This window comes from Balaenoptera physalus, assembly GCF_965194825.1.
Source record: "Balaenoptera physalus genome assembly, chromosome: 16".
Lineage (NCBI taxonomy): Eukaryota > Metazoa > Chordata > Mammalia > Artiodactyla > Balaenopteridae > Balaenoptera > Balaenoptera physalus.
In genome coordinates, this window is record NC_138898.1 from 48934391 (window position 1) to 48949561 (window position 15171).

A 15171-nucleotide genomic window follows, 5' to 3' on the forward strand; every position below is an offset into this window, starting at 1 on the left:
GCGTGGGCAGATTTGCTGTTTTTCACGGGGGTGTCAGCGACACAGTCTCTGCAGTGATGTTCGGGAGAGACCCGAGGCAGTGAGGGCGGGTCACGTGGGGGTCTGGAGGGAGCACATCCCTGGCTAAGGAGGAGCTGGACAGCGCTGGGACGGGGGCAGGCTTACCACCTCATGGGAGGGCGGGAGGGGAGGGGAGACGGGTGCTGAGCTCTGGCCATACAGGGACTTGCGGGTTGTGGAGAAGGCTGTGGGTTTTACTCTGAGTGAGATGAAAACTGGAAGGAAAGGCACTGACATGTTTTTAAAAGTCGGCTGTGAGTACCCCGTGGAGAGAAACACAGCAGGGAGGCAAGAACAGAGCAGAGCCACGCGTCAGGCGGACACTGCAGGACTCCAGGTAAGAGATGATGGGGGCTCAGAGGTGGTGGCAGTGGGCGGGTGACATGTGGACAGCTCAGGGATACTGCTTGAAGGCAGAGCTGATCAAACCTGCTGAGGGACTGGATGCAAGATACTGGGGTAGGCGGACAGTCCATGGTGTTGAGCCTGAAAACCTGGGAGAATGGAGCTACTGTATGAACCGGGGAAATGAGAGGAGGGGGCAGGACCAGGTGGGCAGGACAAGGAGTCCACCTGGGACACAACCAGTCTGCGATTCCTACGAGCCCACCGAGCGGATATACCCCAGAGGCCACTGGGCACCCAATAGCGGCTGCAGTTTTGCAGAGGCTTGACTTGGAAACCATCACACACAGGTGGGATTGAGAGTAGCAAGGCTGGATGAGATCGCCTAGCGGAAGAATCAACTAGAAGAGACCAAGGACTAAGCCCCAAGGCACTCGATTGTCAGGGATTAAGGAAATGGCGGGGGGGGCTTGCAAAGGAGGCTGAGAAGGAGCCCCCAGCGAAGCAGGAAAAGCAAGAGAAAGTGTGGTGTTGAAAGCCAAGTATTTGTAAGAAGGAAGGGCGGGTACCTGTGTCTGATGCTACTGGAAGATGGAGGGAGATGGGGACCAAAATTGGCCACGGGATTTGGCAACATGGAGGTCACGGGTGCCCCTGACAAGGTCAGATGGGGTTACAAGACCTTGATGGGAGTGGGTCTAGGAAAGAATGGACGGGGGAGTGGAGACAGGGAGCACACCCCTGTGAAGAGGGAGGAGTGGGAGGCAGGTGCGGGGTCAGGGGAAGCTTCTCTAAAGATGGGTGATATTACGGTATGACTGTACCTGGACGGAAGTGAGTCGGTAGGGACGCCAGGAAACCGGTAATCCAGGACACAGAGGGAGCCACTGTGGGAGGGATGTCCTCGGGTATGGGGAAAAGTTGGGGTCCACTGCACCAGCGCAGGGGTGGACCCCAGAGAGGAGGACAGACGTTCTATCCATCGTGGTAGGAGGGGGACACATCAGGTGCATCCAGATGCAGGTCTGTTGGTAGTTTCAGGGCAGGAGTCATGGAAGTTCTTCTAATTCTAGCATCTCAGTGAAATAAGAAGTAAGGTCATCAACTGAGAGTGAGGAGGGCGAGGAGTGCGTGGGAGGTTCTAGAAGGGAGGAATCAGCATGAAATAGTCCAGGGCTTCTTTTTTTCCAAGCCCATTAGTGGGTCGTGAAATTGATTTAGAAGGTCGCCATCAGCGCGCTTTAAGTAAATGAAATAGGATAGGATCAGAGAGAAGGGAAAAGGAAACATCAGAGTAGTGTTAGTTTCTGAAACTTTATCTCCCTTCCATATATATGTGAATGTGATTTTTTTTTTAAGTCTGTCAAATCTGATCTGAAGAGGAGAGTGGATGGACTGATAAATGGAACAGGAGCCCTTGAGATCAACGGCTACGAACCCTCAACGCGCCTGTGGTTTTCCAGCCTGCCCGCCTGCCTGGTGCAGACACAGACCAGGGTTTGGATTCAGTCAAGGGAGTCCCCTGAGAGAGACAAGAAAATTGAGGTTTATGCAAAGGAAGAGCTATGACCCCAGACCCTGAGAACCGAGCTGAGAAGGACGCAGGTGAGGATGTGACGTGGACGAGGGGCAGTGACCAGGTGGCAGGGTCAATGGATTGTAGAGCACGGTTATGGCCGAGCCAAAGCAACGCTACAGAGAAAACAAGATTCCACATCCCCTCCTCGAGACAGAGGGCAAGGCGGGTTGCGTCCCCTCACCGTCCATTCGAAGACCTTTTCTGTTAAATGTTAAGTTTATTGGAAAATGCTTTATCAGGCAGAGGGTTTTCTCCTTGCTTCTGTGCTGTGTTTTCATATGGTGTGTAAACGTGCTTGAAGTCAAATGGCTTAATAGCTTGGTCCATTTTCCCAGCACTCACCAAAAAATGTTTCCTCAAAGGCAGTATTGCTAAATTAAGTAATACTTAATCATGCAGCTGTATAAGTACCTTCAGTTCAGTCAACCCTCAACAACTACTTTGCCATAATTTATTGATTTTTATCTGTGTTTCTAGAATGATGTTTAATTTATAAAAGCATCAAAATCTTTGAGAACTACGAAGTCTTGGTTCTTATGCCAGGCTCTTTTTCTCTCTCTGGAAGAATTGAGTACAGCTTACCCTGAAGCCTTCCATACTTTCACGGGATGTATAGAGAATCCCACAGAACGGTAAACAACAACTAAGACCCAGAACTTTAAATGGACTTATGGAAAAACAGAAGTGAAAATGCTACATTTTCACACTATTCATTTTCTTTTACCCTTACAGTTGATCATTTTCTTTTCTCTTGCAATTTTTATTTTAATGGTTTCTTGATACTTACACTAAATGAAAAATACCTTAGGAAAAAACTAAGAAAGAGATATTTCTACCTTATATTGATAGTTAAAATTAGATCTGATGATAGATCTCTTGACAGCTTGAATCATAATGTTTAAAATCTCATCTCAGAAATACTTGAAAATGATGCGACCTACAAGGGCTTAATTTCCAAAATACAAATAGCTCATACAGCTCAACAACAAAAAAGCAAACAACCCAATCCAAAAATGGGCAGAAGATCTAAATAGTCATTTCTCCAAAGAATACAGGTGGCCAATAGGCACATGAAAAGATGCTCAACATCACTAATTATTAGAGAAATGCAAATCAAAACTACAATGAGGTATCACCTCACACCGGTCAGAATGGCCATCATTAAAAAGTGTACAAATAACAAACGCTGGAGAGGGTGTGGAGAAAAGGGAACCCTCCAACACTGTTGGTGGGAATGTAAGTTGGTGCAGCCACTGTGGAAAACAGTATGGAGGTTCTTCAGAAAACTAAAAATAGAGTTACCATATGATCCAGCAATCCCACTCCTGGGCATATATCCAGACAAAACTATAATCCAAAAAGATACATGCACCCCTATGTTCACAGCAGCACTATTCACAATAGCCAAGACATGGAAACAACCTAAATGTCCATTGACAGATGAATGGATAAAGAAGATGTGGTATATATATACATATATATATACATATATATGTATATATATATGTATATATGTGTATATATACGTATATATATACACATATATATACACACACACACACACACACAATGGAATACTACTCAGCCATAAAAAACAATGAAATAATGCCATTTGCAGCAACATAGATGGACCTAGAGATTATCATACTACGTGAAGTAAGTCAGAAAGAGAAACAAATACCATATGATATCATTTATATGTGGAATCTAAGATATGATACAAATGTCTATGAAACAGAAACAGAATCACAGACATAGAGAATAGACTTGTGGTTGCCAAGGGGGAGGGGGTTGGGGGAGGGATGGAGTGGGAGGTTGGGGTCAGCAGAGGTAAGCTAGCATATATAGGATGGATAAACAACAAGGTCCTACTGTATAGCACAGGGAACTATATTCAATACCCTATGATAAACCATAATGGAAAAGAATATTTTACAAAGTGCATATGTATGTATAACTGAATCACTTTGCTGTACAGCACTAATTAACACAACATTGTAAATTAACTGTACTCAATTAAAAAAACAAAAATCTCATCTCAGACCACGTGGTACTGTCGTGTAATTCTGGCTTCTCTGTCTCAACCCTTATTCCAGCTGCTGGGTTCTCAGAAGAGCAGATGAGTGGACTCCTTATCACGGAAGGATCTGCAGGTTGAACTGCAGCCCCTGGTAGCAATGGGTTTCATTCATCTCTGAAGCCTCCTGTGATTGGCTAGTTTGAAGCAATCCACAAGTCCATGGTCTTACGCTTCCACGGCGGGGCTGGTGCAAACTACCAGAACTGGGGGGGTGGGGGGGTGGGAGGGGGAGGATTAGTACAGCATAGAAAGGATGGAAGGTGCAGGTACGAATGCGCTCAGATGCTTACGTGTATTTAATGACTGGCCGGGACAGTGAAGATTTATGTTGTCATCTCCTGACATGATTAAGAAGCTCTTCAGACCTTAAAGTTCCCTGAGGTTCTCAATGTCCCCTGTCCTATACCTCATCAGTCTTCAAGGAACTGGGAGCCAACAGTGGTAGAAACCAAGGGCTAACTATGTCCACGAAGGCTCTTTGCATAGTTACAGGCATCCTGTGACTATGTTGACTATTTCCAATAAGATCTGAGGGCATAAATACCTGCAGCAGAACTGAGGGAAATCAACATGGTGGGGAAGCTTCAGAGATGGTTTCTGGTGGGCCAGTGTGACCACCACGGGCCAGTAAGCCGCACACGTTATCCCTCACAGCAGAGGGTTAGTAAGAAACTCCTGTGCCTCGCACCGTCCCAAGAAATGGAGGCGGGACCGTCTTCCAACCACCCACCCTACCTGCTGAGAACAAGCGTCCCAGGCCGAGGTCTGCGCGGGTCCCTGTACCACTTTCAAACACATCTTCCCTCCCACCGCCGGCGCCCCTGTCTCTGCGGGAGGACAGCAGCCTTCAGGCTGACGGGCCCTGCTCGGACTGCGTTCAGGAGCCAGAAGCGCATGGGGCAGCCCTCAGCCAAAGACTGACCCGCCAGGGGGCACAACGATGCCTGCGTCCACTAAGCTGGCCTCGGATCCGGCCACTCTCCTGGGTCCCACGCTGTCTCCAGAACTTTCCTGTGAAGATGTCCCCTTATCTCCTTTTATAGACAAAGGAAGCTGAGATTCTACTTAGATCAAAAACAGAGCACAATTCCCCGCAGGGCCTGATCTGTTCCAGCTCAGGCAGCTGATGACAGCTTTCCCTCCTAGACCCTCTCCATCTGTCCACACGGTCTGGGTCTTCAGGACCTGATGCTGCCCTAAGCCGGTCTCTGCTGGTCCCGCATGTGCAGCACCTGCCTCCCTGGTCTAGGAGCCCTCAGAGGGCCTGGACCACGGCCTCCCTCTCTCCACACTTCACAGAACCGAGGCGGGGAAGCTTGGGTCCTGAGTGGAGCCACAGTGAACGACGCGGTCTTCCCCCAAATGTCCACACTCCTCCTGGTTCTCGTTCGTTGCACCGGACCCTCCTCTACCCCAAACCCAGTGGATACCAGCTCACAGACACCACCCCGTCCGTCCAGCTAACCCCTTCCACTGTGCTCCCCTGTGACACCCGGGACAGGAGGAAGTGCCCCTTCTACGTGCAGCCACGCCACCCTAGCATGGAAGAAAGAGGTCGCTGCCCTCTGCCAGCCCCTGCTCTTTGACATGACTCCACCCCCAGGAGGTACCACAGTCCCAGGGAAACAGAGTTTAAGAGAGGGGGATGGCCCTTTGGGACGCAACTCCACCATCTTCTCAGTCTGCTGGCTTTCCAAATAAAGTCACCATTCCTTCCCCCAACCACTCGTCTCTCGATTTACTGGCCTGTCATGTGGCGAACAGCATGAGCTTGGACTCAGTAACGTGATTGGAGCACTGACCACCCTGCCCCCTCCTCACCAGTGTCTGTAAGTATCCCCTTCAAGGCCAGGGGCCCTTCAGGCCGGGAGTTACAGAGGGATACCTGCAGAGGTCAGATCCCAAAGGAACCTTGGCCCCCATCCCAGAAGTCAGCCAGGACCCACGCCTCCCAGCATCACCGAAACCAAAAGCAAACACATCCCTGCAGGACCAGCCCAGGTTTGTATCTTCTTCCCCAGGCACCCTGCTGCCTAGGAAATCAGTGAGGCCTGAATCTGCACAAGAAATGCCTACGGGCTCTAATTCAACTACTGGGGGAAGAGGATCAAAAACGATGTCTCAGGTCTTCCCAAATCAGTGGCTAGGCCTAGTACAATTCCAAACTAATGCCACGGAATAAAACTAATGGGAGGAATTAAGGCGAACATTGCCAAGAAAATCTGGGGGAAGAAAGGAAAGAAAGATAAAGAGGCAAAAAGTGAAGTGGGACTTGCTCAGCCAAATACAGCATGTTTTACAGAGTTGGGGAGAGCTGGGTTTATTCACCAAATGACGCTGGGCCTTTGGGTAAACTAGTGGGGAACAAAAAGAATTAAGTTGCATTCTTACTTCACAAACCATCTGCCAAGTGATTCCAAATGAATTTCAACAGTCATCTGTAAAACTGAAAGCATCAAAATAAGAAGAAACTGTAACTGGCTCACTGACTGAGGATGCAGAAAGGATTTCTACGCACAGGAGCCAATTAAAGAAATCCATAGGAAAAGTACAGGCATTTGACTACATGGAAAGTTAAAGTATTTGTGTGATAAAAAGTCACGAACGCACAGCACTTAGTTGAACAAAGTCTGGATCGTGAGACGAGGATGGTTGTTTAGATGACATCTCACCTTCTGTCACCACATGTTGAGGGCAGACAAACCCCAGGCTGGTTACAGAGATACGGTCTCTGGTTTTGGCCCTGCGGGGTCATGGGGGGTCTTGGCTGATTTCTGGGGACACAGGGTCCAGGAGCAATTTGACCTGTGAAGGCGCCCCTCCCTTACCATCCAGGAGAGACATCTGCCTCAATTCATTTTTCAAAAATGTTCTTGTACTCAAACCTGAGTTTAAATGCAATGGGGAGTTAGATATTTGTAATAAAACCTGTGGTGATGTCTTCAATAAAGGAAAAAAAAAAGCTTTTTAAAGCAAATAGAGTTCATTGAGCTAATATTTCAACTAGCTGAATGTTTGGATTTCTGTATTTTGCATGTCTGACCTAACACATGAAATCATATACATGAAATCTAAAATATCTGTTGTTTATCTCATTTACTACTCAATTAAAATAGACTTGACTCAATTTTAACCTACTCAATTAAAATAGACTTAACCTACTCAATTAAAATAGACTTAACTCATTAAAAATGGTAAAATACAAATGTTTCCACCAAGCCTTATCTTTAAAATGCTCAACTTTTGAGAATTTCAAGCAAGTGGGGGAATTACATAATAACTCCATTGACTGTCACTTGACCACAAGTCATGATCAAATACAAATGAGACAGAAGCTCACAGTAATTAGAACACCTGAAACCAAGCAGGGCCCTGCAGGGCCTTCAGAGGTATGAGACCTCAGAGTCCTGCACTTCTTGTCTGTAAAAAAATTTTAGTCTTCTAGGCCTTCCACGAGTTCCAAAGAGCATAGTCAGGTAGTGAATAATTAGAGAAGTGAGAAAATGCAGAAACAAAGGAAAAGCAGTCCAACAAGAAAAGTAATAATAGCTTAAACAACAATTCAGCCATAAAACAGCCGCAGGACTCCTAGTTCCTCCTCAAGGGATATAGCTAACATCTGATCCATATCTTTGAATTGTTTTGCGAAAACTAAGACCCCCACCCAGGTGGAGGATGGCAACTACATGATGTCTACATGTTCGCTGGAACCAGAAGATTGAGATTCCAGAAACATCACCTTGTCACCTCACCACCAACCAATCAGAAGAACGTCCATGAGCTGACCATGTAGCCTATGACCCCTACCCCTAATGTTGCCTTGAAAAACCCTGGTCTGAAGGCCATCAGGGAGTTCAGGTATTTTGAGCACGGGCATTCTCCTTGCTTGGTGCCCTGCAAATAAACACCACACTTTCCTTCACCAAAAATTGGTGTCAGTAGACTGGTTTTGCTGTGCGGCGGGAGAGTAGACCTGAGTTTGGTAATGCACTTCCTAAATTAGTTTCTCATTTGTACACTATGAAGCGCAGCAACATCATTTAAATCACTGCTAAAAAGCCGGTAAAGCTGTTGGAGTGGACATGTGATTCTTTCCTTTAGGTGTTAAAATAAAGATTTTTGCAAAAAAAAAAAAAAATGATGGCTTAAACAAATCGGCATACCTTCATAAACTTTCCTACAACTTTTGGGCTTATTCAAAGTTACTAATGGGGTTCCTTGCCACCAAAGATTCTTGACCAGAATAAGACATCTCACATGGAGTGCCCATAACTTAATCCCCTGCTCCTCCTCAAATCCAACTTTATCTTTTATGAAACTTCTGCAAAATGGCTCTGTTTAGACTTTCACCATAGCATTAGCAAGTTTTAAAAGTTTCTACTACCAAAAACAGTGTCATTTAATCACTCATTCATTCAATATGTGATAATTCTGTTGAGTCAGTTTGCTAGTATTAACTGATGTGGTTCTATTCACACTCTCAGCTGACACTCCACATTTCTCAGGGATTAAACAGAAAGATATTCTGTGCTCATGGATTGGAAGAACTAACATTGTTAAAAATGCCCATACTACCCAAAGCAATCTATAGGTTCAATGCAATCCCTACCAAAATTCCAATGGCATTTTTCACAGAAATATTTAGAACACTCCTAAAATTTGTATGGAGCCACAGAAGACCCCAAATAGCCAAAGCAATCTTGAGAAAGAAGAACAAAGCTGGAGGCATCAAGTTCACTGATTTCAAACTATATTACAAAGCTATCATGATCAAACAGTACGGTATTGCCATAAAAACAGACACATTAGATCAATGGAACAGAAAAGAGAGCCCCAAAATAAACCCACACATATATGGTCAATTAATTTACAACAAAGGAGCCAAGAATTTTAAAAACGGGTAAGGACAGTCTCCTCAATAAATGACGTCGGGAAAACTGGACAGCCACATACAAAACAATGAACCTAGACCACTATCTTACACCATACACAAAGATTAACTCAAAATGGATTAAAGCCTTGAACATAAGACCTGAAACCATAACAATCCTAGAAGAAAATATAGGTGGCAAGCTCCTTGACATCAGTCTTGGCAATGATTTTTTGGATCTGACACCAAAAGCAAGGGCAACAAAAACAATAAACAAACAAACAAGGTGGCACTACATCAAACTAGAAAGCTTCTGCACAGCAAAGGAAACCATCAACAAAATGAAAAGGCAACCTACAGAGTGGGAGGAAATATTTGCAAATCATACATCTGATAAGGGGTTAATATCCAAAATACGTAAAGAACTCATACAACTCAATAGCAAAAAAATCATACAATCTGATTAAAAAATGGGCAGAGGATCTGAACAGACATTTTTCCAAAGATGTACATATGGCCAACAGGCATATGAAAGGATGCTCAACATCACTAATCATGAGGGAAATTCGATATCGCCTCACACCCATTAGAATGGCTATTATCAAAAAGACAAGAGATAACAAATACTGGTGAGAATGTGGAGAAAAAAGGACACTTGTGTGCTATCTGTGGGAATGTAAATTGCTGCAACCACTATAGAAAACAGTACAGAGGTTCCTCAAAAATTTTAAGCTAGAACTGCCATATGATCCATCAATTCCACTTCTGGGTATTTATCCAAAGAAAATGAAAACACTGACTTGAAAAGATATCTGCACCCCATGTTCACTGCAGCATTATTTACAATAGCCAAGATATGGAAACAACCTAAGTGTCCACTGACGGATGAACAGATAAAGATGCGGTACATATATATAATGGAACATTATCTAGCCATCAAAAAGAATGAAATCTTGCCATTTGCAGCAACATGAATGGACGTTGAGGGCATCATTCTAAGTGAAATAAGTCAGACAGAGAAAGGCAAACACCTTACGGTCTCACTTATATATGGAATCTTAAAAACACACACACACAACCAAGCTCATAGATACAGAGGACAGATTGCTGGTTGCCAGAGTTGCAGGTGCAGCGGGTAGGGACGGGGAAGAAATGGGTGAAGATGGTCAAAAGGTACAAACTTCCAGGTATAAAATAAATAAGTCATGGAACGTAATGAACAGAATGGTGACTATAGTTAATAATACTGTATTGCATATTTGAAAGTTGCTAAAAGCAAATAGGTCTTAAAAGTTCTCATCACAAGAAAAAATATTCTGTAGCTCAACAGTGACGGATGTTAACTAGACTTATGGTGATCACTTCACAATATATAGAAATATTGAATCATTAAGTTATATACCTGAAACTAATATGATGTCTGTTAAAAAAAATTCACAACCTGGGGTAAGCCTGGGCCCTGGTCAATCACAACACATGCTGGCCAGGAACTAGCGGGTTGAAAGTTCTGGATTGTCCGGCTCATAATCAATGCTGGCTCTTTCTCTTTCCTTCCCTGGACCTGGATGTGGGCTTCTAGGTTCTACCTTGACCCCATTCTGCTTGGCCCGTGGCCCCTCTCTGGGTGAGTTCACCAACGCCCCCGCTCCAGTCCCCACAGCACCCCAGTGACTCCCTGCCTCTGGCTGCCTATTGACAATTTCTATCAGGTAACATACAGGACTTTAAAACTCAGCGGGCTGGAAATCACACTCAGTATTTCCTCCCCACCCTCTTGCTTGGCCACACATGCAGAAGGACACACACACACACACACACACACACACACATATACGCACACGCACACGCACACATCCTCTCACGAACACCCACCCCATCTGATAGGCCCATTTTTCTCAAAACATTCCTTTCCTTGACCTCTGTGACACCACCCTACTCAATTACAGATCTCTAAATGAGCTACTTAGATTCTGTGCTTTGGAAAAATCTATGAAACAAATTGTAAGATAATTTGCTCAGCACTGGAAACCTAGAAATGCCTCCATCCAAAAGCAGACGGACGTTAAATTCACCCAGCCTCTCTCTGATCATGGCCTCACCTTTCCCAAGGCTCCTCCTAACCCACCACTCTCCTCTGAATCCCTGAAATACGAACTCTGGAATCCACTGTTCATCTCCTCTCTTAAATGCAGTAAAGCCTGAACAGCCAGGGTCACTGATCTGTGAAAAGTACCTAACAGTAGATTGCAGGCACGCTCTAATTCAAAACAATTTCAAACAATGGGTGTGTCTGAACTGGGGGCTGTACCTCCTGCAGTGGGGGACCTGGATGAGGGATGACATCAGCAGCCCTTTGTTTCTGATCCCAGGCACTCAGACAGTGACTGTCGCTTCCTCTTCACGAGTAAATGTAGACATAGATGCCCTACAGGATCCACAGCTCCCAGGGAGAGAAGAAGGTAGGCAACTGTATTTCCCACTCAATGGGTGCGGTCAACCAAGACGAACCACCAACAGGACAAGAGCCCCTAAGCGGCCACTCCATAGAAACAGCTGCATCTGAAGGGTTCTCTGGGGAGGCTGGGTGAGTTCTGCCTGCTTCCAGCAGCATGAAGGGCCCATGCTCTCTAGAGCCTGTCTGCATTGTCTACCCAATTCTTCCAATTCCCTCAGATCTGACCAAACACGGGAGAACTGACTCGTGTTAATCAGATGCACAGAAGCTGGGGAACCAACAATTTACTCTAAATTTACAAGGGGGCATTACTGTGCCTTTTAAATGTCCAGAACATACATTTGTTTACTATTCTGCACACTAGTGGTCCTTGAACACTGCCTAGATGTCAGAAGGTTTTGAGTGAACTAAGCAACATTTCCCCAAGTGGACCTCTTAGAACACTGGATCCGGAAGATGTTCCATGGTTCTGTGGCCAAAAGAAGCTGGCAAACATTACATGTTATGGAGTCATCCTAAAGAGTCCCAATGCACATAATGATAATAAAAGCACTGAAAAGTCCTGCAGTGGAAAACCTGCTTAACACTAGCATTTCTCTAAAGCATTTTACCCGAGTAACTCCAGTAATTCCTTAGTAAAACTGCCTCCTAATACACCACTGTGTAAATTCTGCTCTGGACATACACTGCGTGGGATGTGCATCTGAGCAGGGCCACCTCTAGCAAGTCAGCAGTGGTTCAGCAAAATGATTACTGGGCCTGGAGCCCTGGTTCCAACTTTGGTGCTTTGACCTCTCCAGGCCTCTGTTTTCCCACCTAACAAATGGAATTGTTAGTATTGCTGTGAGAAACAACTGAGATATTATCTGGACAAGCATTTTATAAAGCACTATAAAAGTATTATCTGCTGGGACTTCCCTGGTGGTCCAGCGGTTAAGACCCCGTGCTCCCAATGCAGGGGGCCCGGGTCCGATCCCTGGTTGGGGAACTAGATCCTGCATGCCACAACTAAAAGATTCCGCATGCTGCAACTAAAGATCCCTCACGTGGCAACGAAGATCCTGCATGCCACAACTAAGACTTGGTGCAGACAAATAAATAAATAAATATTAAAAAAATAAAATGTCAAGAGCAATAATAGTGACATTAAAAAAAATATTATCTGCTAAGGATATACTTATTGCCCTGTAACTCCTAAAAATGCTTTTTACAGGGGGATACTTCTGTTCACTTGTTCAACACCCATTCCTTAAGTGTTAGAACTAGGAGCTGGGGCTTCCCTGGTGGTGCAGTGGTTGAGAGTGCGCCTGCCAATGCACGGGACACGGGTTCGAGCCCTGGTCTGGGAGGATCCCACATGCCATGGAGTAACTGGGCCCGTGAGCCACAACTACTGAGCCTGCGCGTTTGGAGCCTATGCTCCGCAACAAGAAAGGCCACGATAGTGAGAGGCCCGCGCACCGCGATGAAGAGTGGCCCCCGCTTGCCGCAACTAGAGAAAGCCCTCGCGCAGCAACGAAGACCCAACACAGCCAAAAAATAAATAAATAAATTAATTAATTAAAAAAAAAAACTAGGAGCTGGCTTTCACCCTTAGGAAGTTCACCGTGGGCAAATGGCGGCCATTGCATATTGCTCATAAGTAATACACACCCAAGGAATTCTGGTGCCGTACCAGGGAGAGGAGGAGGGAGTTCAGGGAATCCTTCCCAGCTGAAACCACGAGGAATCTGCAAGGATCGTCAGGAGGCTTGGATATACAAGGGGAATGGGACGAAGAGCAAAATGATGGAATGCAGGCAGTCTGTGCTGACTGGGCCCAGTTGAGGTTGACCTCCCAGCGTTGACTGCCCTTGGACAGAGGAGAAATGAGTTATCTGTCTCCTCCAAGCAGAGGGGGAGGATTTACCTCTGAAAAGAGGTATTTCTGGAGAAGGAACTCCTCTTTGTTGTGGGTAGTGGCCCTTGAATTTGGCGAAGGGGAGGAGGACCTCAGGCCGGTAAAAGCGGGCTGCTGGGAAGTTATCTCTAAACAAGCGCATACCACAGACCTGGGAGTCAAGCTGCTCCTATCTGCCCCTGCGTGGGAAGGGGGAGTCAAGGGTGGACTATTTTAGGGCTCCTTCTCTACTCAGATAACCTGTCTGTGGGACAGTGTCTCCAGACAAAGAGGTCACGGTAGCAGGTTGGTCTTCTCACGTCCCCAGACTCCAAATGCTGAAAGCAGAGTCCCCAAACCCCAAAGCTCCTTTCAACCACCAGCCTTCTTTCTAGAGTCCCAGATGTGAGTCTCCCCCCAGGCCCCTCCCAACCCACGGCCCCCGATGCCCTCTGTGGAGGTGCCAGAGCAGGGACTGCACGATTGTTCTAGAGACACGTTGGAAAAGAGAAAATGCCCACCTTTATGTCCACTCGTCAAAATACTCTCGCATATTTGAACTGGGTAAAAAGTTAGTAAGAGTTCCACAGTCAAAAACATAACCTATAAAGTATAAGAATCTGAAAAAGAATATACATATATGTGCGTGTGTGTGTGTGTGTATAATTGATCACTTTGCTGTAACCTGAAAATAACACAACACTGTAAATCAACTATACTTCAATTTAAAAAAATTTCAGAGTAAAACCAAAAAAAACCATGACTATATACAAAGTCGGCATTGCATAATCTGCTGCATGCCACTGTCAAGCCTCATAAACCCCCAGGTGGGGTCCAGATAAACAGGGCAACTGGAAACACTGCTTCCATTGAACAATGATGCAAGGTCATAACCACAACCCGGACTTGATGTAAAATGTTGATATTTTGTTCATTGTGGATTTTTTACATGAAATTTGATGTTTTTCAATATTGCATTAAAGCACTATTTTTCTTAATGACCGAGTTCCGCCAGATGTTTGCTTTTGCTGCAATATTTACAAAGTCCTGTTGGTCCGAAGAGTGCTCTGGGGTTTCCTTGTTGATGACAGCATGTCCCTAAGAAATCCCACTGTGCCTGAAACCCTCAGGCCTGCAAGAAACTACCGCTCCACAGCGCTCGGGTTCGTGCGCGGCTTCCTCTGCTGACTTAGGAAAGCCCCCCCCCCCCCCCCCAGGATCTGAGAGCTCTGAGGAGAAGCGAGGCGCCGGTTAGGGCCCAGGGGGTCGGTCGCGCCCTGTATTTCTTGGCAAGACATCACAGGCTTTAAAGCTGAATTCTGCAAACTCCCCGCCGTCCCGCGGCCGTCGAGGGGCGCGGGTGGGTGGACGCTGCGCTGGTGGGAGCCGAGGCCAAGGGTGGAGGCCGAGCCCGGGGGGTGGGGGGCGAGGAGGCCTCAAAGTGGGAAAGTGGCCCCCTTGCTTCCCGGCAGGAACCCGGGCTCCTCCTCCGCCTGCCATCAATCACCGCAACAACCCCATTGCCCCCCGTCCGGCTTCTCCCCCCGGGGGAGGAAATCCCTAGCCCGAGCGTCCGCCCCGCTCACGGGCTGAGCGCACGTACCCGGTCTGCGCCGGGCACCCGGGCGTGCGACCCCGCTCCGGGCCGCGCGCGCCTGCGCGGGGCGCACTTGACACCCCATAGGCGTCCCCGCAGGTAGAACTCAACCAAAGTCCCTACCTACTCCGCCGCGCGCGCCCGCACCCGCACCCCGTGCCCGCAGCCTCGGCGGCCCCTCATCCCCCCCTCCCTCCGGCAGAGGTCTGCTTAAGATCCTTGCCCGGAAGCCCACCGTGCCCCCGTCCCGGCGCCCCCATTCCCTGTTCCCCCCTCCTCCGCCCGTCCTCAAGACCCCCGAGGCCG

General features: G+C 46.8%; 1 long non-coding RNA gene across 1 annotated transcript; it reads left to right on the forward strand.

Annotated features, from left to right (window-relative positions):
• Positions 1–210: 210 nt before the first annotated feature.
• Positions 211–12963, forward strand: LOC309645147. Its single transcript, XR_014254770.1, has 2 exons — positions 211–397; positions 1765–12963. It is a non-coding gene; the product is annotated as an uncharacterized lncRNA (long non-coding RNA).
• The last annotated feature ends 2208 nt before the right edge of the window (positions 12964–15171 follow it).